General features: G+C 37.7%; 1 protein-coding gene across 21 annotated transcripts in view; it reads left to right on the top strand.

The window, feature by feature from the left end:
• The window catches only part of GRID1 (glutamate ionotropic receptor delta type subunit 1), a 539,628-nt gene that overhangs the window by 147,656 nt on the left and 368,504 nt on the right, over nucleotides 1–23,468 (top strand). Inside the window, exon 4 of one of the 21 annotated variants that reach the window (XM_064430095.1) lies at nucleotides 9,250–9,362. The exons of 19 other annotated variants lie outside the window; for them this stretch is intronic. The gene's annotated coding sequence lies outside the window, so the exon portion shown is untranslated. Of the gene's footprint in view, nucleotides 1–9,249; nucleotides 9,363–12,130; nucleotides 12,201–23,468 lie in introns of those variants that run through there. One more of the 21 variants, XM_064430096.1, reaches the window with a different exon arrangement.

Here is a 23,468-nt window from a genome sequence, read left to right as displayed (position 1 = left end):
TCTCTACTTTAATACCAGCTTCACGTGGTTTAATCCTCCTTTAATGACTGCAGCTTGGCCCTGTGCCATGAATCCACCTATGTTTGTAGGCTTCAACCCTCCCCCCACCCCCCAAAAAAAAACCCCAAACAAAACAAAAAACTGTGAAGAATATTGGAAATCTAGCCAGAAAGACCCTCTTTAACTTCCTTGGCAGAGAGCCTGGAAAGGAAGAGAGAACACAGAATCAAAATAAATTACAGGATTCAGAAGTGCATTAAATTAGCCCTAAGAAATTGCTTTCTCTTGGTATTAGTGAGTAGTGGCAATTTGAAACACTTCAGCCCTGGTCACTTTGTTATTTTAAAAGAAATGGAAATAGAGATGTAGGAAAAGAAACCTTGAATAATAAGGCCTGTGGTTGCATTTTCAAGTGGTAACTTAAAGTGAAATGCTTTGGTTAAGATAAAACAACCAAGTGAAGAGTTAATTCTAAGAGGTGCAAAAGGAATCAGAAGATAATTTAGTCTTGAAGGAATTTCTGGAGATTCTGTTGTCAATCCCCTTTCTCAGAGCAGAGCCAGTGAAGATAAGGTTGCTCAAGACCTTATCAAATTAAATTTTGAGTATTTTAAAGGCTGCAGATTTCACAGTCCATGTGAGTTTTAGAGGGTGATGTGCTCATTTCTCAGCATAGATCAGAGAGGAGAGATTTGAATCACAGAGTTGAATCACTCTTTATATTTGCCTTCCTCACAGGGTTTTAGGACAGGAGTGCATTTTGGTTTTGCTTTGGTGATGTTTTGCCCAAGTTAGTAAATAATACAACCTGTCTCTATGAAAACAGAGAAGTTCACATTGCAGATGTTCATTGGGTAAATCAATATTGTCTGGCCATTTTTCAAATGGTCCTACCATGCTATTTGTCTTCTCTGAGGATGAGGAATCCCCCCAAAGATGCTGTGTAGGTTCAATATAATGCAATCACTAGTAGTCAGTGCATGTGGACTGGGTCAGCCAGGCAAACTTGATCAGGATATTTGGCTCCTGTGCTCATCAACTTCAAAAATAATTCCTGCCAGTATTTTGAAGCTCCCCAGTACAAGCAAGAGGGATGTTACAGAGCTCTTCTGGCTGCAGAGATCTTTCCACCAGCTTAGGCTGCAACTTCATTAGTTTTTTCCAAGAACTGACCATAATTAGGAAAAAAAATTTAGAAAGGACAGTAATTACTGTCATTTTTTCCATGCCTCAATGGGAAAAAGACTGTATTAACAATAAAATGTCATTTATGGAGTGTGCAGCACAAAGATTATCTCCTCATTTCCTGTAGGTGAAGATAATCCTATATTTATTGTGCAAATATATAATCCCAAGGGTGAGGATTTGCTGCAGAGTGGGAAATATTCACCTCAATGCAATAATAAGGAATGAAAGAATATAAAAAAATTAAATCAAGAAAAATGACAGAATCTTCACTCCTCACAGTTTTTATACAGTCTCTAATCATGGTTTCATTTAAATATACCAGAATCAAATTCTTCCTGCTTGTGCCTTTCTTATCATTAAATGCTTAAGTGAAGAGCATTTCTAAGGATGTACCATAAAGGCTTTATGAATATTTATAAATATTAAGGCTTTTATCCCCCTGGAACCTGGTAAAGTCCAGAGGGTACAAATTTGAAAAGGACATTCTTTGGTTCTTGTCTGCCATATTAAGTTTCTGAGTTACTCTTTATTCACTTCATTTATTGATTGATTTATTAATTGTGCCCTGTATATATTTCACTGGCTGTGATAACAGAGGCTCCTTTCAGGATTTGTTTTCCAATATCTATCTCTTTGTCCTCCTTGATGGCTTTATTATAAGGGCTAGAAGAGACAGTCTATTTTCCAAAAGTTGTCTGGATCAGCATCCCGTTGTCTTGGAATTTGGAGATGTGCTGCATAATGAATGCAGTGATGCAGTAGAAGAGACACATCAGTGGAGGTTATAATTTTTTGAGCAGAAAGGAATAGTGTAGATATTCCTGTGAGTACTGGGGGAGAGAAATGAATCACCAGCTGTAATTCAAAGGAAGTCTTTGGAAAAGAAGGGTGGCACACTCCCCTGTAGTTCATAGAAAGCAAAGAGAGCCAATCAATGCTCTGTCACATCAGACAGGGCAAGTAAATGTTGAGACCTTACTTGGGGAAGGCCACAGGCTGAGGGATCTCTATTTATTTATCAAGGGTATCACTTCAGTGCAACTATGAATTAGAATTGTACTTATTACAGGACAGTCATTCTACCTTTTTTTTTTCCCCCTATAAAGTATTCTATAGTTTCTTTTGATTTGCTCTTTGGGATTTGTTTTACCCAGGATGTTGCCGGCAATTTTGTCAGCATGGCTAACTTTGTAGCTAGGAAGTAGAATCATATGCCAATGTAATCTACAAATAAGTAACTTGAGGGAAAGAAGAATTTCAAGTTTGTTTATATGAAAAATAAATGAGAGATTATTCGCAAAGAGAGATCCAACATAAGTTTAATTGAATATATTTACATTTAGAATGCAGAAGATTAATAACAGTAAATGTAAAGATTTAATGTGCAGTGGTAAGTTGTCTTTCACTGAGCATAATGAGTTGGAGAAATTTGTGGAAAAAACAAAGCAGTGTTTCTCTGGGATGCTTACAATGCTCCCTGAACTTTTATGATGTGTTTCAATTTGCCTTTGAGGCAGAAAAATCCTATCCTTAGCAAATATACCCTTATTTTAAAGCTGGGGAACTGAAAGACAAGGTAGACTCTGGCTTCCCTAAGGTGCAGGAAAATGTGTGATACAGAGCAGAAAGCAGCAATTTGGTTTCCTGTGTCCCAGGCTGGAAAGCTACCTCCAAGTTTATTTGAGATTGCAGTAGAACCTGCTTGGCTGGGTTTAAGCAAATTGTCTGAGACACTGAGAACAATTTCGATGGCAGAAAGAATTTCAGTGCTGTCCAGACCGTTCTGCCTCTCATCTCTGTTGGTTGTATCCAAGGGCACAGAGCTGTATGGGAAGTTGGTTTCATATTCCCAGTCTAACAAATGTAAGGGTCGTTTTAGGGTTACCCTCTGCACTGAAGTGTGTTGTATAAACATCCCTTGCTGTGTAAACCAACCACATTTTGTGGAGTCAGAGAACATTTTGCATTCTGTCTCCTTAATTTATTAAGTTCATGAACTTGATGGTTCAACCAGAATCTCCCAGTTTGCCACAGATACCAGGATGTGTAACATTGGTCAGGACACTTATTCTCTGGGCCCTGCAGTTCTCCTGCTGTAAACTGAAGGCAATGTTTCCTTGCCCTGGACAGCATCACAATTCATGTCTGTTCAGTGCCCAGAGCCAGGGGGAAGACAGTCATAAAAATACACCTCTAAGTACCCTAGACCATTAAGGCTTTGCAGCCTTGAAACAGCTCTGACTGCTTTATTGCTATTAAATAGGGAATGAATATTTTGCAGTGCCTACATTCTGTCCTATCTAGAAATGCAGCTCTGGGGGGAGAGAGCAGGGAAGGATGAAAGCTTGCTACTTCCCTTGTTTGTTGTTTTGAAACAGAAAAATAAGTTTGTTTTTATTACTTTAAAAACAGTCTCAGTTACTGATTTCTAGAGAAAGTGTGCATTATGCCTGTCACTGATGTGATTTTGCTGAGGTCCAGAATAGTACTTTCAAATAAATGTGTTGATGAGTTTTCTACCTTTCACTAAATCTTGTTAAACTTTGTTGCCTAAAATGATCTGTTTCTTCTGCCACCATAACAGAAACCATAACAGTTTTGAGAGAGTGTGATTAGTAACCTTCATGTAACCCAGCTGGCCAGAAGGCTCCGTGTGTGCTCAGACACACACACACAGATACACAAATTCCAAGGAGTAAAGTGTTAATAAAGGGTAATCTGGAGTCAGGAATTAAAGTGATGCAACATTTAGTGCCTCTCTGACCTGAAATAACTTAAAACTGGAACTTATTTTGAACTCTTCTCTTCTAACCTCAGTTTGGCAAAGGCTCCAGGAAACAGGATTTGCAGACCACCTTGTTTTAGAACAGAATAAACAATTATTTCAAAGGATTAGAGAATGGACTCATTTTCTTTCCCTTACATGTTGTTATGGATAATCTTTCTGGAGTCCAAAACCCTACAGAAGTGATGGGAAAATGATCTGTGACTGTATGGCTGACATGATTGATGAGAATATAGGATATTTCATGTTGCTGTCATTTGTTAATCCAGACCATGTAAAAAGGCTAAGCTGAGACTCTTGCTTAGCAGCCTGTACAAAATAAAGCAGTGCATGTTTTTACAAACCTTTGTGAAAAGTTTATCTATGTTTTAGAGCTATTTAGCAATTTAAATACTTATTTACTTGTTACTTGATAACACCAATGAATGAGGGAACTTCTTAAAACCAGACTTAGAGAATTAAAAAATGTTAGTCTGAAATTGGAAAGGAACCACTAGTGGATACCTTATGAAAAAAAGACTTATACAGTCTCTAGCAATAAAATAAAGAACTTGGAGAAGAGTTAAAAATAAGACAGATCCTCTGATGTATGAAGAAGTGTTTTCTTGCTCTCCTAAGAGACTGAGTTAGTTCATTTAGGAAGCTTTTTCATGCTTCATCAACAGATCTGTGACATTCATTTTGTTATCAGCTTTCTGTTTTTCTGAGTTCCAGTGACAATGTTACATCTGAAAGCTCCTCATCTTATGTTACAATTTTTGTGCATTATCCTATGTAAGACATTCATTAACACATGATGCAACATGCAAATTAAGAAATTAGCCCATCACAGAGCACAAAAATAACAGATCTGTCTCATAAGCCTGTTTGTCAAGTCTGCCAGCATAGGCACTTAGATCAGACTTCTGTGCTGAGAGTTGCCATGAATTTCCGAGTAGGTGTGTAATTAAGCAGAGTCAGCAGTAAAGTTTTGATCATGCTTTGTTTGCTTTTTTATTTTTAATAACTGAAGTCAGCCTAAAAAAAACCAACTTGTGAGTGAATGCAATATGCTTCGCCCTATAGCTATTCTTTAAAATTACATATTGTTAGCCTTTATCACATGTTTCCTTCCCAACCAAGAGTATCATGGAGTTGTAGTTTAGGATGCTTCCTCAGAAACTCACCCTGAAGTGATCTGTGTTTTTCTTGTCCCTTGACTGGTATTGGGGAACTTAAAATCTTGGGCTCTTATTAATTGATAAAAAGCGTATTTTGCATTTCTACATCTCTTGCCTTGATGTCAACATTTGAAAGGAAAAAAAACCTCTTTTAGCTGAATAGTTTTGAGAATAAAAAATGCCCCAAACCAGATCTCTGAACTGGAGTTGAAAGCCTTCTAATTACCCGGGCAAGAGCAGAAATTATGATTCATGAATCATTCAGAACAAGCATGCTTTTAATCCTCTTCCTGATTATACTTTTTAGTTGGCATGCTGGAAACACTCTCCTTCCTCAGTTCATTTTCTTGGTGATGAGTTTGTCTGCTAGAACCAGAGTTGAGCTGCTCCTTCTTCCCTGGCTCTGAAATGTTCATATTTTTAAATTTGATTCTTTAATCATGGCAAATCTGCAGTTTTCTAATGGAAAGGAAACATGTCATCTTCAATGTTAAAAGATGCATGATTATATCACTATTGATTTTCACTGAGAAACCCCTTTAATTTAGCATATTTATATTTGTATGAAGTGCAGTTGAACTTTTGCCGTACTTAATTTGGTGGTAGCCTAATTATACAGTTCAATACAATCTAATAATCCAGGCTGAAGTACAGGACATTAGAAGATTTTTCTTTGTGATTTAGCTGGCAGCAAACACTAATCTTTGTGGTTGTTATCTGAGAAAGACATCTGAATCTATAGCAGTATTTGTCTTTTCCTGGCACTCAATTCCTGCCTTCTCTGTGTGTCAGGGTTTTGTTTATTGTTTCCGGTTCTTCTGGGCTCCAGACATTCATCTTCATTTCTGTGGTTTTTCCCTTCTCTCTGTGACTCATGGCAATAACTTATTTTCCTTTTAGGTTGGTAAACAACACACTGATGTGTATTCTGAATGTGATGTGGGACGTTGCTGTTAGATCAGAAGCAGTGACTCAGCTTTCTTTAGCCAGCAAGTGGCCAGTTGCTGATTCACTTTGACAAATGTCTGGTTTATAGTGGACAGTGGCAAATTTGACAGTATTTAAGGAACTCCTGAATAAAATCACATTTCCTTTTATATTCTTTAAAGTCTGATACAAGCACAACTAGAGGGAGAAAATGTCTGTTTAAAGAGTGACCTTGATAATTTAAAAGAATGCATTCTATGATACAAAAGAAATTTGGATGCTACTCCAGTGTGAGAAGTTACCTAATAAACTGACTTCATTCTTGGCACAGCTACTGAGTAGTTAAATCAGTAATACAGTTATCTCTCCTTGCTTTATTACTCTACCTCATATATTTATATATAAAGTTACAGAAAAATTTCTTGCTTGTTTTGCATGTGTGCATATTTTCTTGATTTGTGGTACAGAGTGCTCTTTTAGACTGCATAAAAGCAGCCTTTACTAATGAACCTGGATCTCTAATTACCACAGTACAATTTACCACCATTCCTCCTCCATTCTTTGTCTAGTGACTAAAAGGTGATGAATCCAAGTCATCAGTCATCACCAGCATCAGTCTGTTCCAGTAGCAGTTTATATTTCTATTCTGCTCTTTCTGTTAATACACTTTACATGAAAGCTTTAATAACAGCAGAAATTAAAACAAGGGGAGTCACAGTGACTTGTAGAGACAGACAATGTTAATTTATTTCACGATTCTTACTCACTTGCTTTCTGAAACAGGAAGACAATAATCCCTCCTTAGCAGGATAGAATCTTGCCTGTCACTGATATCTAGAGAGGCTGGTTCTAAAGCCCTGTATGTTTGAAGATTACAAATAGGATAATGCTGTGAGTATGCAACCTTAATACATGAAGATGGGCAGGACTAATCAGATAAGAAAGAATGGGTGTTTATGCTTTTAAAATTACCACTTTCTATTCAGTAGATTTTTTTTGTAAAGGAAATGTGCTGCTGCTGACAAACAAATGTAAATGGAAGAAGGACAATTTTTCATTAAAAAATAGGGGTTTTATTAAATAAGAATTGTTTGTTATGCATGGATTCAGGATGTGAAAACTGGTAGAGTCAATGCAACTGAATTAAGCCAAAGTTGTGCCATGAGCCTGACTTTTTCCTAGCCCTTTTTTAGTTCTCTATTAAACAAAGTAACATTTCCTAAAGGAAAAATATAAATTTGTACTTGGATATGTTTCTAAATCTCTGGATAGATTACTTGGTTTGCTATATCAAGTCTTAGTCTTTGTTTCTTTGCAAATGGGTATTGGAAAGGAAGTTTCATCATCTAATGTTGGATATGCAGCAGTCTTTATTGATATCTGCTCCTCTTGGAGAAGCTTTCTGTTCATAGGGAAGAAGGTTATCTGATCCTATCCTTTCAAGACTGTTGAAAATCACCTTGAAAAAACTTTGGTAAATCATACCATGTCCGAAGTCTTGTAGCCTTTCTGAATTTCTGTTCATTCCTGAAAAGTTTTCATAGTTTTGCCATTTGTTCTTCACAGACATTTACCTTCCTGGCTTAATAACTGTTTTCTTCATTTTCATACCTCTACAATGACACCACTACTGGACAAAATTGAAAAGAAATAAAAACTGAAAAAAAAAAATTATAATAGAAGAGGTGAAGTGATGAATCACATGTTTGAGTGAATAAGTACAGCAAAGGATCACCTGGTAAAGTACAGAGTACCTTCAGAACACTTGAACTGCCAAGGAGCAACTTTAGGATGTCCTTTTGTGAAGGATTTATCTGTGGAATCCCAACAACAGAGAACTATCGCAGGGTATAAGATGTATTCTGTTGCAATGAGACTCTACTCATTGCAGTACTATAAACATAGCAGTGTCCTGGTGAATTGTAGAAATCTTGACTCTTTAGATTTGGATTTTCAGAACTACCTGTAACTTTTCTGGCTACTCATTTTATTTATTCCTTATCCCTTAAAATGAATTAATATGTAAAATAAACCAGCACTGCATGACTGAAGTTGGTGGATACATATATTTTGGGGAATTTAAAAAGCAGTGAAAAATTTTCTTTAAAATAGTTTCATGGTGTGTCATTTAGCCATGGGTTTCCTTCTGGCTTCCTGTTTGTTTGTCTCAAGCAGTTGTTTCATCTTGTCTTTCTTGTATTTCATTGGCTTTTACACCTGGTGAATTATCTTTGCTGGGAAATGCCATTTGTTCTATGTCTGTACAGGACCTAGCACAAATAGGGCCTAACCTTGTCAAATCTCTGGTTGCAAACAGCAATATTAATAATTAAAAATGGCACAGGAAAATTGGATTGAGACTGGAGTTTGTATGAAATGTAATAGTCAATGTAATAAAAGACAGTCTTTAACATATAAATGGGTTTGAGAAGATACAGCGTAATCAAATTCTACTGCATTTTTTAGTACTTTTCATGTCATGTCTCCCAAGGTGCTTTACAGCACAATAATCATAATTAACTCTGGATTTAATCAGTGAACTAGTGCAGTAATCCACAAAGTGGGACAGTGAGTTAAAAGAGCTTGATGTTGGTGAGGACCCCAGCGACTGTGCTATAATTCATGAGGAGATGTCCCTGAAACCCATCAATGCTGGGTGTGGCAGAGTGCATGGGGAGACAGTTCCATGTTCCAGGGAAGCAGTTGGAACAAAGTCCATTTCTTTGGGAGCATAGAAATCTGAAGATGGGAGGGCTGGGATCTGTGCTTTGTTTTAGGGTGATACTAAGAAATCATAAGAGGAATTTATATCACATTTTCTGGTTTGCTTCAGTTTTGCTTTAATAAATGTTTGTGAGTGCAAATATCTCTCAAACATGAACTCTGAATTGCAAGTACTGGTTTCTTGGCAACCACATCAGGACTTTGCTATTTGCAGCTAGAAAGGAGGGTGCATTTTAAAACAGTCTGCAAATTTAGAGGTTTTGATGGCATTCATGGTAACCAAGCTCTTAGGTTTGTTCTTAGTCCTCAGACCCCTAAGGGCACTACACTGTTGATGTAGTGAGTGCCAAAGTAAACTTGAATTACTTAAGGTTTCCTGCTTATTAGAAGACAGTCTTTAAAATACAAATTTTGCTATTAAGAATGTTTCAGACCAGGCGTGTTCAATAAACTACTTGTATAAAGTGTTTCAGATGGATAATGATGGGCACTTTCCATGTCACCTGGAGATGATGATGACAGGACCTGAGGAGTGTTGCTGTGAACAACCCCTGGGAGAGGAGGAAGAGGTTGTTCAGGTATAGAAAGGATCAGTGTGGGAGGGGTAAAGGGCATTTGATGCAGTGATATGACCCATGCAATTTCAAGTGTAGTTTTCCTCTTCTTTCTACCTTCCTCCTTCATCTTACTGCCTCAAATCTAGGGAGTGTATTTGCTGCCTTGGATCTCTGTGGAGCACAGATACTGATGAATATCAGGCAGAATAAGCAATATTCCAGTTGCTATCCAATACCTGATATGCAAGCAGTACAATTTCAAGTCTTAAAAATGTTTTTCTTTGCCATTGTATATGATTTGCATAAATTGTTCTTTAAAATTATTAGTGTCTGTGAAGAATTCATTTTAAGTATTTATTATTGTGAACAATTAGCATGATTTATATTAAGATGTTATTGCTGTCTGAGCAATAAAATCTGTGGTTATGAGAACTGGCTCTGAATTTACAAGATACTGATTCTGCTGAAGTTCAGATGAAGAAAAGAGGAAGGTAAGTGAGAGGAGGAAAGTGAGATATTTTCATTCACTTTTTGTGGATGTTGGTGCAGGCTCTAGAATGTATGTTCTAAATGTGTTGGATCAAGGTTTTAGACTGTGAGCTTTAGGATCTAAGAGAGTTTTTAAATTACACCGTGAGGGATTTATACCCTACTTTGAATAAATGTTGAAGAGTAGTAATAAAACAGCATAATTGTCATGACTGCATCAAAGATTCTTATAAAGCTTCTTATTTTGTTGCACTGCAATATAAATGCCCCAGCACATTTAACAAATGGGAATGAATTGATCTTCTTGTACCTTCAGAGAATGGATAATTTTCCTACAGATAAGGAACCCCCAACAGACATTTCTAAAGGAGTCAGTCCAGTCATTTACAGTGCGGTCACAGCTGGGAACCAGGTTTCATTCTTCATTGCCGTGACACCTTTCCTCACTCAACCCCTCTTTGCTCCTCTTCAGCCCATTTTTTTTGAGTTAGGCCCCTTTGAAGCCATGTGTATTTTTTTTTCTTTTTCTTAGTCTTAATACAATTTTCCTTCTATATAAGCAGTGCTTATATAACTCTTGAGGGGTTTAGTGGTGTTGTCTGGTTCAAAGATGCAGAACTTCTTAAGCCAGAGAACCATGACTACATACATATCTACACAGTGAAGAAGAAATTACACTCCCTTCATACCTGGAACTTCTAATGTCTCCCTAGACTGCTGATGGATGCAGCCACTGCATCATTTCTTTCCCAAGCTCCCTCTGCATGAAGCAAACTTTTACCCATATATTTATTATTTATTAAATAAAACATTTATTATTTTTCTTATTATTTTCAGAATCTCTTGACACAATTACTAAATTATGTATACTTATGGGTATGTTAGTTTGTGCAGATAAGAAGAACAGGTTTCAATTTTCAGAATTAGAATAAAATCTAGCTACATATCTCAAACAGCATACCCAGATGAAGTATCTATTGTGCTAAAGCAAATAGTGTTACTTTTTACTGCTGCCTCCTGGAAAAGGGCCATGTTTTTGAGATGAAATCCAGCATCTCAAATGAATTTTTTATATAACTTGATGTAGCAGGATTCATTTTCTCCATCATCTAATGGATCATGTTTATTGAATCAGACAAATTCTAGAATCTGAGCTTTCAGATGTAGAGGGTAAAAAATTGCCTGTATTTGTTTGGCATCATCGATTTATCAAGATTTTAATCTTGTGCAGATACTTCTAGATTGAGTTTCCATTCCTTTGTGAAAGTTCCATTATCTTAAATCTTTAAAGCCTAGTCTTGAGGAAAAAATGATGTTTAGGAAAACCACCAGAAATATTTTACAGAATTTTTATAGGACTGCTATAAAGTAAATGAGTGGTTATTGTGTTTCTGTACATTATTTTGATTCAGTGACTAAGGAGAATATGACTTCTTGAAGGAAAAAATAGCTTTGATCAAGCTTTTGCAAGGTGAGTAACAAAGCTTCTGCAGTTCTGCCTCTCTTAAAGATGTGGATACTCAGCTCTTTGAGCTAAAGATCTTTTCTTCTCTTGAGAGATTTTTGCATTGACAGCACTTCTGGCTTAACTGTCTGTCTGGTAGTGTAAAGACTGATTGCTCCCATCACCGTAGGACAGAACCTGCCTATTTGCACCTGACACTCTCCTTTGTGAACACTCTGGAATACTGCAGCTCCCCAGCAGGAAAATTGACCTTGTTGCACAGAAATCAACTGGGAGAGTTACCAGTGACTGCAGCATCAGCTGGGTCAAGCCCAGGGTTAAATTCTTTTTGCCCCCACATTGAATCCAGCAGCGTTCTGTTACAGGATTTCTGGCAGCTTTGCCCATGCCATAGACAGGCCTGGAAGGGAGGGCATTTGGGGCTGGCAGAGAACTCCACGTGCAGAGCAGGTGTGGGCTCATCAAACAGCAATGAGAGGCAGCTGGGAGGGAGCCCGGGGCAGGGATTGGGCAACGCCTGGGGCAGGGAATGGGCAGCACCTGGACCCTGGAATGGGCAACACCTGGGGCAGGGAATGGGCAACGCCTGGGGCAGGGAATGGGCAGCAGCTGGGGCAGGAATTGGTAACACCTGGGGCAGGGCATTAATTTGCAACACCTGGGGCAGGGAATGGGCAGCGCCTGGGGCAGGGAATGGGCAGCAGCTGGGGCAGGAATTGGTAACACCTGGGGCAGGGAATGGGCAGCAGCTGGGGCAGGAATTGGTAACACCTGGGGCAGGGCATTAATTTGCAACACCTGGGGTGGAGGTGGCCTTGCTGCAGGAGAACACTGCGGGTGCTCAAGAGAGGTGGTTGTCTGCTGGAGGGCTGCCTGCTTTTCTTCCTTCAAACAGCAGCTTTCAGGTCAGATTTCTGTGGTTTAGGAGTTGATGGTATATCTTGTCTCTGTGGGTAACAAATAAGACTTGTTTGCTCTGTTTTGGGTCACTTTTGCTTATTGTGAGCATACGTTTTTATATATAAGACTTGGTTTGTGTTTGCGGGCTAGGTATAGCGTAAATCCTTTCTAGGACTGTTTCAGAGTGACAAGATTGATGTGTAGAAAGTATCTGAGCTGGAAGGAGTTAACCCTGAGGTAGAAGACTGACAAAAACTTCTCCAAGTTTCAGACTTAACCCCTTTTGGGTAGGGGATTGTTACTTACCTGATATTTAGAGGTGTTGGCTGTCTGTCTGGAAACTGTGGACAGGTAACTGTTGTGCCTCTAAGAAGGCAATTCTATTGTGTGCCCAATAAATATTACATGTAATATTTTAAAGTAAAATCGACTAGATTGCATATTGGTTGATTTCAGGCAGCTTGGCTTTTGTCTTGGCCCTTAATTGTTAGTAAACGAGACAGAGATAAAGATTTTTGTGTGTTTTATGGAATACTAGTGGACAAGACAGATTTTGAATGGTGTGTACTAGAAATCACTTCGGATTTATCTGTTTTTATGCTGGGTGACAGCTATTACACCCAGTACTCTATGGGTTCATTCTCTCCTGCCTGTTTAATGAAACCCTTTGCACCAGTGAAAAGTGCATGTAAAAAGTAGGGAGCAAAGCCTAACTCTTAATTGTGCTACGAACATAAGAAACAAATACAAATTGGAAGTGAGTACATTGATATTCATGGTTCTCCTTCTGTAACAATATCCCTTTTAGAAAACTAGAGCATATATAGCTAGGAGGGTGGTTGGAAAAGCTTGGCTGGGCATCTGCTAAGCTCTAGTATTAGGAAACTAAGACCAAATGTTTTTGAAGCACCAGCTGAATCTTATTGTGGTTTGTAATTAGGTACAGCTCTCTCACATTTAACAGACACTTCATTTTTATTCTGCCTCTCCTAGAGACTTTTTTCATACAAATTACAAGGGTTTGAAATGAAACAAGGTGTATGCTCTGGGGCTTTAATTGCTGGCCATTAGTAAACAGAAGTTTCTTTGCATTAAGTTATTGTGGAAGCTTCTTTATAACTGTTCAGGGGTATAGTTTGCTTTTGTTTGGGGGGATTGTTTCACCTTTTGTAAATGCTAATGGCACACTTTGAATTACAAGGATTTATTTCAGAGGCTGTAAAAACTGTGAGATATCTATCAGCTGAAAGGCAGCTCAGTGTTCCTAAACTAGCAGTGTGTAAATGAGCTCTTAGACTGTATTTTTTGAGCTCTGTGAAGTGCTGTAGGGTGCACGCGTCCAGCTGTGAAGGATTACTGTTGATCCCACTAGCTCATCTAGAGAGAGGTTTTTATTTTAGCTCCCACTTTGAAAGACTGATTCCTGTCTTGATGGGGTACATACATAATTGTAATCCATTGATTACTTTACTTCTTACTATTCATATGCAGTATTGATTTATCAACCATAAGCTTTGATCACTGCCATCTCTGAAAGCTCTTATCTGGAGTGCCCCTCATAATGAGAGAGTTTATACTGCTGTTACCTGTCTCTAGTGTGGTAAAATGGGTTGCTTTGCTTCCAAAAACACATCTCTCCTGAAAGGTGGAAGGACTGATGGGTGCAATTGTTTGGGGGGGTTACTGTAGCTGCCTGTTAGGAAGTATTTTTTTTCCTATTAGACAAGTTTGCTGCCATTGAAATCCAACCTTAAGTAGCTCTGGGAAGGGAAAAATGAGAATAATTAAATCAATGATAAGTGGTCTGCAGACTGCCCTTGGGAACTCTAGCCAAGCCTTCAGCTCCTAATAAAAACCCATTTCCACTTTGCACCCAGAGCAGAAATTGAGGTATCTCCTCTAGCCCTAAAATAAGGAGAAACTCAGCCAATTGAAATCAAGTCTGAGCTAGGGGTTTCTTCTTACTGCCTTCAAGTAAGAATGCGGGAGGCTGCAATTGTTTAAATATTATAAGGTGTGTTAGAGATTTTGGCTTTCTTTCTTAATTTCTCCACTTTTCATTTCCATGACTTAACATCTTCCCTGGTGGATTTATGCAAAATTTCAGGCATCAGGTGCCACCCAAGCATTCTGCAGTATAGGGCAGTGTATTAGCAATGGATTTTTGGGTACACTTCAGCACAAGAGGTTTGAGCTACCAGAAGCTGTCTTGTCCAGAAGCTGAGGCATAACACGCTTGAATAAACAAGTATTTTGTTTTTCCTACATGCTGTGGCAAGTAAATTTAAAACTTATAATTTTTAATTAAAATTCAAAGTTAAATCTTATTTTTTAAAGTAATTTCATCAGACCTTTTCTTCTTACACTTAATGCGTTAGCTATAGATCTATGTTGCTAGAGGAGCTCTTGCTAAATTTTTTTAAGGTTTACCCATAACAGTCTTAGTACTTTAAAGATCATGTTCTGTAGTTTTAGTCTTAAGCTGAGGGTGTAAGCTTATTGTTTTAGCCTTCTAGCAAAAAAAAAAAAAGTTTTTTTTCTTATATCAAGTTGGGATTGGTTATGACTTTTTGTAGAGATCTTAAAAGCTGAGGCCTGCATGGAAGCTGATGCTTATGATGCAAAGACTGATAGCAATATACCTCCAAAGAAGTTAAGTTTGAGCTCTTGACATAATAGCTTTTTGCAAGTTAATCTTGGACTGATTTTATGCTTTGGAAGGTGAGAAATGGATGATGCAGTGAAGTGTGTGAGGGGCTGTGATTGAGAGCCAGGCAAAGTGTGTGAGGGGCTGTGAAAGCAGCACCTGTGCTGTAATTGCCTTTGGACCAGCCTCTCCTCAGCACAGGTGAAAGCTGTGAGATTGTCCACCTGCATTAGTACAAGAAATTAAACATTCTCTGTACATTCTCTTGGGAATCCTTCAACAAAAAATAATGATATCACAACACGGACTTAAGTGTGTGAGTGTATAGATGTGAGTTTAAATCACTAGGTTAATTTTTAAATCAGTCTCTGCTCCAGTTAGTACCTTTTGGTTTGTGTCATGAAGCAATTTCAGACTTCACAAACCAGGCTTTTTCAAATTAAATTCAACAGGAAGATGCTCTCCAGGAGCACTCCTGAAGCTGATAAGGGGCAGTTAGCCCACGGCACTGGATCAGTGCTAGTCCCAAGTAAAGCCTTTGTAATCCTATTCTGGGAGCACTTGGTGATCAGCACCAGCTGGTTCAGTGCTCAGAGTGCAAGATCTCCTCACACTGTCTTCAGTTACTTGCTAGTATAGATAAAGCATCGGAAGTAATTAATATTTTTTTTAAAAGGAGAGTGTTTTTTTGGACTGAAGTTGAGGGATGGAGGATAAGTGTGAAGTATGTATTCAAATGAATTTAAAGGAGTAGAAATGTTTCTCATTTGAATAAACTATTTATATGTGGATTTTTATTATTTTAATAAGGCTAGATAAAAATCTTGCCTCTGTAACAAAGTACAAGCGATGATTATGGCAGCACTACTCCATCAGACAGTAGTCAGTGGAACATGTAGGGCACTTCCCTGAGATGGGAGAAAGATCTTTTAATCTCTTTTTGATAAAACTTAAACATCTTTCAGGAAGAAGGTAAATGCCAGCTGCATAAGTGATGGGAGGGGAGGTAGTGGCGGTTATTTTGCATTTGCCATTTCTCACAGAGGGCTTCTACTTTGCACACAAATATTTTTATGTTTTGTAGACAAAGAAAGTGAAGGAGAATGACTCTACCCCCAGATAATCAGCCCCTGGGTCCCAGTCTGCACTCCAGTCTTCTGGTGCAAAATGGGGCAGCTTTAGCAATTTACATTGCACAAGCCATGTTCTTAATAATGACATTTTATCTGAGTCCAACTTCTATGTCTGTGTCTAAAAGAATGTTTAAAGACAGTGATAGTTTGAATTCCACAAGATTAGGCAGATGCAGATGAGGGGTGGGGGGAGGGTGAGGCAAGCCCCAAACTCAGTAATTAAGGTTATGTGAATGTATCGCTTTCATCTTCCCTTCTACTGTTCCAATTTTACTCTTCATCACATTCTATGGATTCTTTTTAATCTGTCTCCTGGGTGATATATTTTTTTCCTGAGAGCTTGTTGTGCCATTGTGACTGTGGGGGATAGTATGCCATTTCTCCTTTCCTGCCGCTATTTATTCAGAAAGATGAATTGTGATTTTTCTGTGCTGTTTCTAGTTTGAGAGCATGCCAGAGCTTTTTAGGGTCCAACATGCCTGGTGTCCTTTTGCTGTGGAGCTGGACTATCCCTTTTGCAGTAATGAAGAGCTGTTTGCTGTAGGGTGAACAGGCATCCAGCATACAGGAAAAATCACATATACCCATGATATTAGCAATTTTTGTAGGTCTTTTGTGCCTTAAAATAGCATGAAAACTGTGAAAGGAGCACTAGATGAAAGTACTGTCAATTGAAATACAAAACTATGTATCCTCACCAGAAGTTACAATAAAGTCTTGTCATAAATGATGCATTTTTTATGCAGAACTAATTTTTTTTGGCCTCATAACATAGGATGCTACCATTTATTAAGGAAGTAAACCAAAGGGTAGTGATTCCTGAGCACCTTTATTTGATGTGAATTAAATTCTTTAAAAGGGTTATTTCTGTATTTTGTTTTTTTTTTAATGAAAACATTTTCTTTCACGAGACAACTGGATAACTCAGTGTTTTCAGGATTATATTTTTTCAGAGGTTAAATAATGCTGAGTAGCCAAAAAAGGAGAATAGTATAACTTATCCTGATTTTTATATGTGCATATAATTGAGGGTCTTTATGTTTAAGCATACATACACAGTTATTTACAAAAATGTGAAGTTTAATATGATTTTGAGAACTTGTAGCATACACAACATAGTATAATTATAGAACAGGAACATATACTGTGATTTATGCTAATTCTAGCTAACAAATGCTTTTCATATTACTTTTAAAATTGCATCTTGTTTTCCAAGAAAAATTTGTTTGTGCGTACAGCTCTATTTCCTCTTCTCTTGTAGTCTGGTTGACTTTCAGCTGCACTTGACAGGAGAGCAAAATCAAAGAAGAGAGGGTTGTTTGGGGAGATCCTGCTAGGATTCCCTGCTGTGAAGGAGGCCCTGTGCTTGGAGCAGGGACTTTCCTGTTTTTACCACAACACAATTTCAGCAGCAGGTGAACTGTCTTGTTTGCTTCTTGGCCATGGAATCCCTTGTATTTCCTGAATTAGTTTATGCTTTTGATTCCAGAATTGGCTCCTATTAGGACACAAATCCATTGGAAATTACTCTGACTAGTTTTCCTACTTACAGGACTACTTGTTATACTCCACACTCGTTTATTCCCCCTCACCTTGCCTGTTGAAACCACCAGAGCAGTGAAGATCTACTCTTGCTTTCAGAAAAATACATTTTAGAAAGTGTGTTTTGTTAAAGTTATAGGTGGATCACAACATATAGAATAACTATAGAGAGAATAACTTGAGTTAATTATGGGTTTTATTTGATCATCTTGCTAAATTTATCTCAGAACAACTGAGCAATACTTGAAGAAATAAAAACTATACTTCAAAAGTTTTTTCTAGGTTACTTCAAAGTTTGGTGGTGTTGATACCAGCTTTTTACAGCTCTTCTCTAAGATGTGTGTCAGTTTGCATGCAACTAGATGGAGAGGGGAGAGTCCTTCATGGCATTTGATGTTGAATGACATGAGGAAGGAACTTCTTTATGTGCAGGGTGGCAGAGCATGGGAACAGCTGCCCTGGGAGGTGTGGGGTTCTCTGATTCTGTGATATTTGTTAAACCATCAGCAAAACATTTTGTTCTTTGGAAGGGAAATGTAGCTGGGAAAATAGTCTGCATTTATAATAAAGATGATTTACTACTCATTTTGTAGGGGACTGGGCTTGAGGAGAAGGAGGTTTTTAACTTTTTTGGAAGCAACTCAAGGACTACACATTTCAGTAGTAGTGATGTATTATTCAAGGGAGAGAGAGGCTAACCTCATAAAGCAGTGGGAGAGATATTGAGCTCTTTATTGTTCCATGGAACAATACATGAGGCAGATTACAAATGTTTTGGAGGGCTGGAATCTTGGATGCTGGATTGTTTGATAAAGTACTCATGAGCTGAACAGAGTTGAATGCAAAACACCCAGCTGTTCCATGCTGTGAACTGACGTGTTCAAAGAGCTTGCAACTGTACTTAGAGTTGGTGCTTTATGTGCAAGGCTTTCAGTCTTGGATAGAGCATTGGAAGCTGAGCTGTAGTGCACTGCATAAATCCTCTGCTCTTGTGGAGTGAATGCTGAGGAACTGATATTTACAGATTTTCAGCTATGACAGATCTCTGACAGGAATTATGCGAGGGAGCCAACCCAATACTAAAGTTTGCTGGTTGATCTGGTCCAAGGGGTTTCTGGGTACCACCAGAATTATGTTTATATTTATGTGGTCCCTCAGTAGTTGCTGTGGGAGACCCTGGCTTTGCAAAACATATACACTTGTGCTAAAGTTCTGAAAAAGGCTTATCATGCTTCAAACAGAACGTGCTGAGGTCTCACTTATGTCATTATTACAATTGTATAAATGACTTTTGATAAGGCAGTAAATAACCTCTGATTGTCATCTTTGGTCAAGGAATGTAAACAATAAAAGCTGGGCCTTTCGGAAATGATTTTTACAGGTTTATCTGCTTAAAACCTACTTCACTTCTTTAAACTGAACGAGACACATTTTGGTAGATTGAAATCCTCATGCACAATGTGTTCCAGAATAGTCCATGGGGTATTTGTCCAGGTACTGAGCAGGCATGCAAGTCATGGCCTTGTGTGACATCAAGAGGAGCCACATGTCTCTGAGTTTAATGTTTGTGTCTTTGTCCAAGAATCCTTGTGAAGCTTTCTGAGAAAAAGAGAAAAGGAAAGTGGGGAAATGAACAAGTACTACTGGGCTTTTGTAGCCAAAACTGAAATTTTGAATTTTGCCCCAAACTCAGCCCAAAAGTTCTCTCTATCTTTCTCCCCCCTTTCTCTCTTGGCTCTGCTGGAAATATGAACTAAAGAGGGAAGAGGTAGCTCTTCTTTTTTTGAGACAGAAGGTGTGGAGATTGGCTTGAGCTACTTTGGTTGACCTATGGATTAATGAAACTGAGACACAGACTTGTTTGGAAAATAACCCTTGAATTTCTAAATAAAATTGTCACTGTCATCTACATGTCATCACATGTTCTATATCTGCTCTTTAATTCCCAATCTCTGAGTAGAAAGCTGTTTGTCTACCTTCCAAATATTTGTGCTTTGCTAATCATTCGTTTCAGCATACTTGTTGCTTGCCTGGGTGTGTCAGGACTTTTGTATGCTTTCTTTCTTCTGTGGGGTTCTTATAATTGGTTTTTAATTTTTTTGTTTGTTTTGGTCTTGTTTGTTTGGATTTTTTAATCCAAACAGTCTTTATCAGACATTTGGCTTCTGTTCTACATATTTTTTTACTTCAAAATATCACTCTAAATTTGGAATATTTTCTTCAAGATCTTGTGTTATAGGAAGTGACTGCTCTTCTAGCAACATGTTTGCTTGTATGAGAAAGTTGTTACAGCTTTCTGCTCTTGCATTTGTCACAAAACTCCATGTATGTGAATGTTAATGGCTTATCTTTGAAATTAAGAATGCAATGACATTTATATGTAGTGTAGGATTTATTTCAAATGCTGAGTACTTTCTCTTGTTGGGAAAATATATCCTTTAAAGCTACTGTGCTTGATTAGGGTTGTATGATGTGGGCTAAGCTGTTAGATTTAATTTGAATAGACACCTTCTGACAATTGTCTGCATCTTACTGACAAATGGTTCTCAAGTTCTTTTTTTCTTTAAAGAGAAATATAATACAGCTTTTTTTTTTTTTTAGATAACTACACTAAGTGCTATTTCATCTATTTAAAAACAAGGTATTTTTAGTTTCCTTACACTTGTTCAGCTGGTCTTTTAAAAGATAGAGATGAATGCTGTACAAAACAGAAGTGAATACCTTGGTGAAAAAAGGTAGATAAGATTTAAAAAAAACAAGGAAGTTAATATGATAAAAGCATAATTTTCAACTACAAAGATTAGTTCTTCAAGATAAGTATCTTAAAATTATCTGGAGAATACATGTTATTAATAGTAAAATATTTATTAAAAAAATTCGAAAGCTCTCTGAGGAAAATGATTAGGTCATAGATCCTAATCTATCTGTGTAGCTTAGAGCTGGTTTGATCAGAGCTGAATCTCTGTAGTTGCCCTTTGTTCTCATGAAGCAGTATAAAGTCTATTTATTTGAAGTTCTTTATTGGTGTTTGTCCTCTCTTCCCTGTAAATAACCTTATCCACTTAGTTCAAGTATTTTAAATACAAAATAAAGAGGAGAATTAGAGAGAAACCATTCCAAACATTGGAAGAAAGGTATTCTAGGTTTGTGTGGGGAGTTTTTATTGCTAAGTTAAAATTTTCTTCTGCATGATAGCAGAAATGAGTAGTAATCTATGACATTAAAGTTTATCATGCTCTAGGTTTGACTTTTTTGTGAAATTTCTAATTCACTGTAAGTTTTTGCTAACCAATTAAAACCTATTTTTAAAATGAAATGTTTGCTCTAAAGTTGTTCTTTTTGTACTATATTCTTAGAATAAATTATAATGTTGAAGTTATATTCGGTAACATAGGCTATAAATGGATTAAGACATGTCCAAATGTATCTTAAATTAAGCACTGTTCTACCAAACTAGTTTATACCCCATTCTTTTACAGATTAGAGGTGTTGAAATATTCTATGGTTTTTTTTTCTGTTTGTTTTTTAATCTGATAATTTCCTTTTTCCCTGCTACCTATAAAGCCTCTCTTCACTAATAACTGGACTCCAAGGGAGGGGAAAATGAAAACTTATAAATTTTAAAACATCTCATAAAAGAGATGTAAACCAGCCTTATGATCTATAAAAATGTTACAGATTGTAAATCATCTATCTGGGGACCTTCCAAAGTGAGATACAAGCATTGCTGCTTATTGGGCAGTTCCCATCCCTAATTGCATGGGGGTTTAGGATGCTAAAGCTGTAACCTGTAAATGGAACAATACTGAATGTGGTCTGGTGTGTTTTTGTTTTTTTTTCTTGGAGCTGAGAATACCATTTATGTTTTTATAAAATCTAGAGTTGGCCCAGTGGACTGGAATGAAACATTGTGGTAAACAAACCTTGTAAAAATCTGTGGATCTTTCAGGGATTTAGGGTTGTTAGAGATGCTGGGGTGAATATAGCCTCTACTGGATGGCATATATACAAAAATATTAGCAGTATATTAACAGAAGATTAAATGTTTCAACTCCATCAGACTTGGGATTCTTGCCTTTTGCACACTTCTGTTGGTTTAATAGAAACTCCTGTTGTCACTTGTAACAACAAAATCTGATGTGCTCTTCACAATTTTGAGGTCCACTAGCCCTATTTCCTTTTACTTAGAAGGTGTTACTTGTTAATTTTTTGCTTTGTTAGTTTTTATTGCCTTGTGTAAAAAGGTCCTGATTAACCAAAGGGAAAATTGTAACCTGTGAATCCAGATACAGGTTGTAATCTCCAAGTTTTGTCCCTGAGCTGTCTCAGTCCTCAGGGAATTGCTGCAGGAGAGATGAGGTCACTTGCTTCTCTGTGGAGAGGTATAAAGGTGACAGTTCTAATGAGGGTGTTTTTCTGTGGCCTTGTGCTCAAACGAGCTAAATGCAATCACCCCTTGCAGACATGTCAGAGCAGACCCCAGAGAGCAGAGCTGGTGAGATTCTGCTGTCAGAGTTGACATCATTTAGCACCTCAAGATCAGGCATCAGATAACAATCTTTGGTGTTGACTTGGACAGAATTCAAACTACTGACCTGTAGAAAAAAAACAAACAAACAAAGCCACCATTTTTTAGTAGAATTTTTACTACCAAGGTTCTCTTTAAAGCTTGGCAGTCTTGCTGTCACCAGCAGTCTTTGCACTGCAGGCACAGCACTGATCTTCCCTTTGTGTGTGTAATGCAGGAAGGGAACAAGGCATGTGAGATGAGTGGCTGTGCTCTCCAGGAGAGCATCCCTGTCTCGTTTTGTACAGGAAAACTAAAGCTCCAGATGACTAGAGATTATGTGCAACTCAAATCAGTCAAGTCTTTGTTAGTTTGAAAAGCTCTTGTATTTTTCTGATGTCTCTATCTGTGTCAATTGGTAGAGATTCCTGATCATTCATCAGTGGAGATTATATGGTGATGGAGAAAAAATTTTCATTTGACAGGCTTTCATATGACAAATTGAAAAAGATTGTCACTCTGGGGTGTGGTGGGGGAAGTGGGTGGGAATAAAAGAGGAAGGAGTCTGGATGTATGTGAAATTCTATGGTATTCATCACTGCATGCACTTCACAATGTCGTTGTTATCCAAGATAAAAAGGATACTAAGGAAGAAAGGATTCTTCTCTGTTGTGAACTCTGAAAACACCCATAGGAGGTTCTACTTCTCTCTCAGTACAATAGGAGTAGAGTTTAAAATAATTTAGACAAGTGAGTTTCTGTTCAGTTGTTAGAAAATTTTTAGTCCGTTCTTGTTAGGGGACTGGAGGGCTGTTGACAGCTGTCTCTTCAGCTTTTTTTCAAGAAAACTGCTTCTGTGCTAGGAAGTTCTTGAACTTAACCTACAGCTGCTAATTATCCCAACCAACTCTGCTGTCCTTGGCTGAATGTCCAAGAGGACACTTGTCCAGCTGTGGTTGTGCTGTGTCCAGCCCATGTACTGAAGATAACAGTAACTGAGGCTGAGAAATTTCTTGGCTATTGGTATGGAGCAGGGGGCTTGTGCGGTGGATTTTATTCTCAGCACAGCAATGTGACATGAGAAATTCGTTGCTTTTCTTTCATTCTTGTATTTCTAGTTAGAACAAGCATTGGCCACCTGTAAGTAGTTTTTACTGAACTGAGTCTTCTGTTGGCATCATGGAAAAACAAAATGCAAGGTTAGTAGACCAGATGATTATATATAGGAGGACTGTGTCTCCATATTATGCTCAGAACAATGCACAGTCTTGTTTTTTTGTTTTGTTTTGTTTTTCCTCCTTCTTCTGTGATTTATTGAAAACTTAGTTTTCATTGCAAGCCTGTTCCTGAATCAGTCTTTGTCATATTTCTACCCAAAACTCTCTTTTGGTGATCTAACCTACTCCTGCAGTGAATCAGCCAGTTATGACTGATTTAGAGTTAA

Source organism: Passer domesticus, chromosome 8 (genome assembly GCF_036417665.1).
Source record: "Passer domesticus isolate bPasDom1 chromosome 8, bPasDom1.hap1, whole genome shotgun sequence".
Taxonomy (NCBI): Eukaryota; Metazoa; Chordata; class Aves; order Passeriformes; family Passeridae; genus Passer; species Passer domesticus.
The sequence above is the reverse complement of the archived record's forward strand: the minus strand, read 5'-3'. Positions and strand labels throughout refer to the sequence as shown.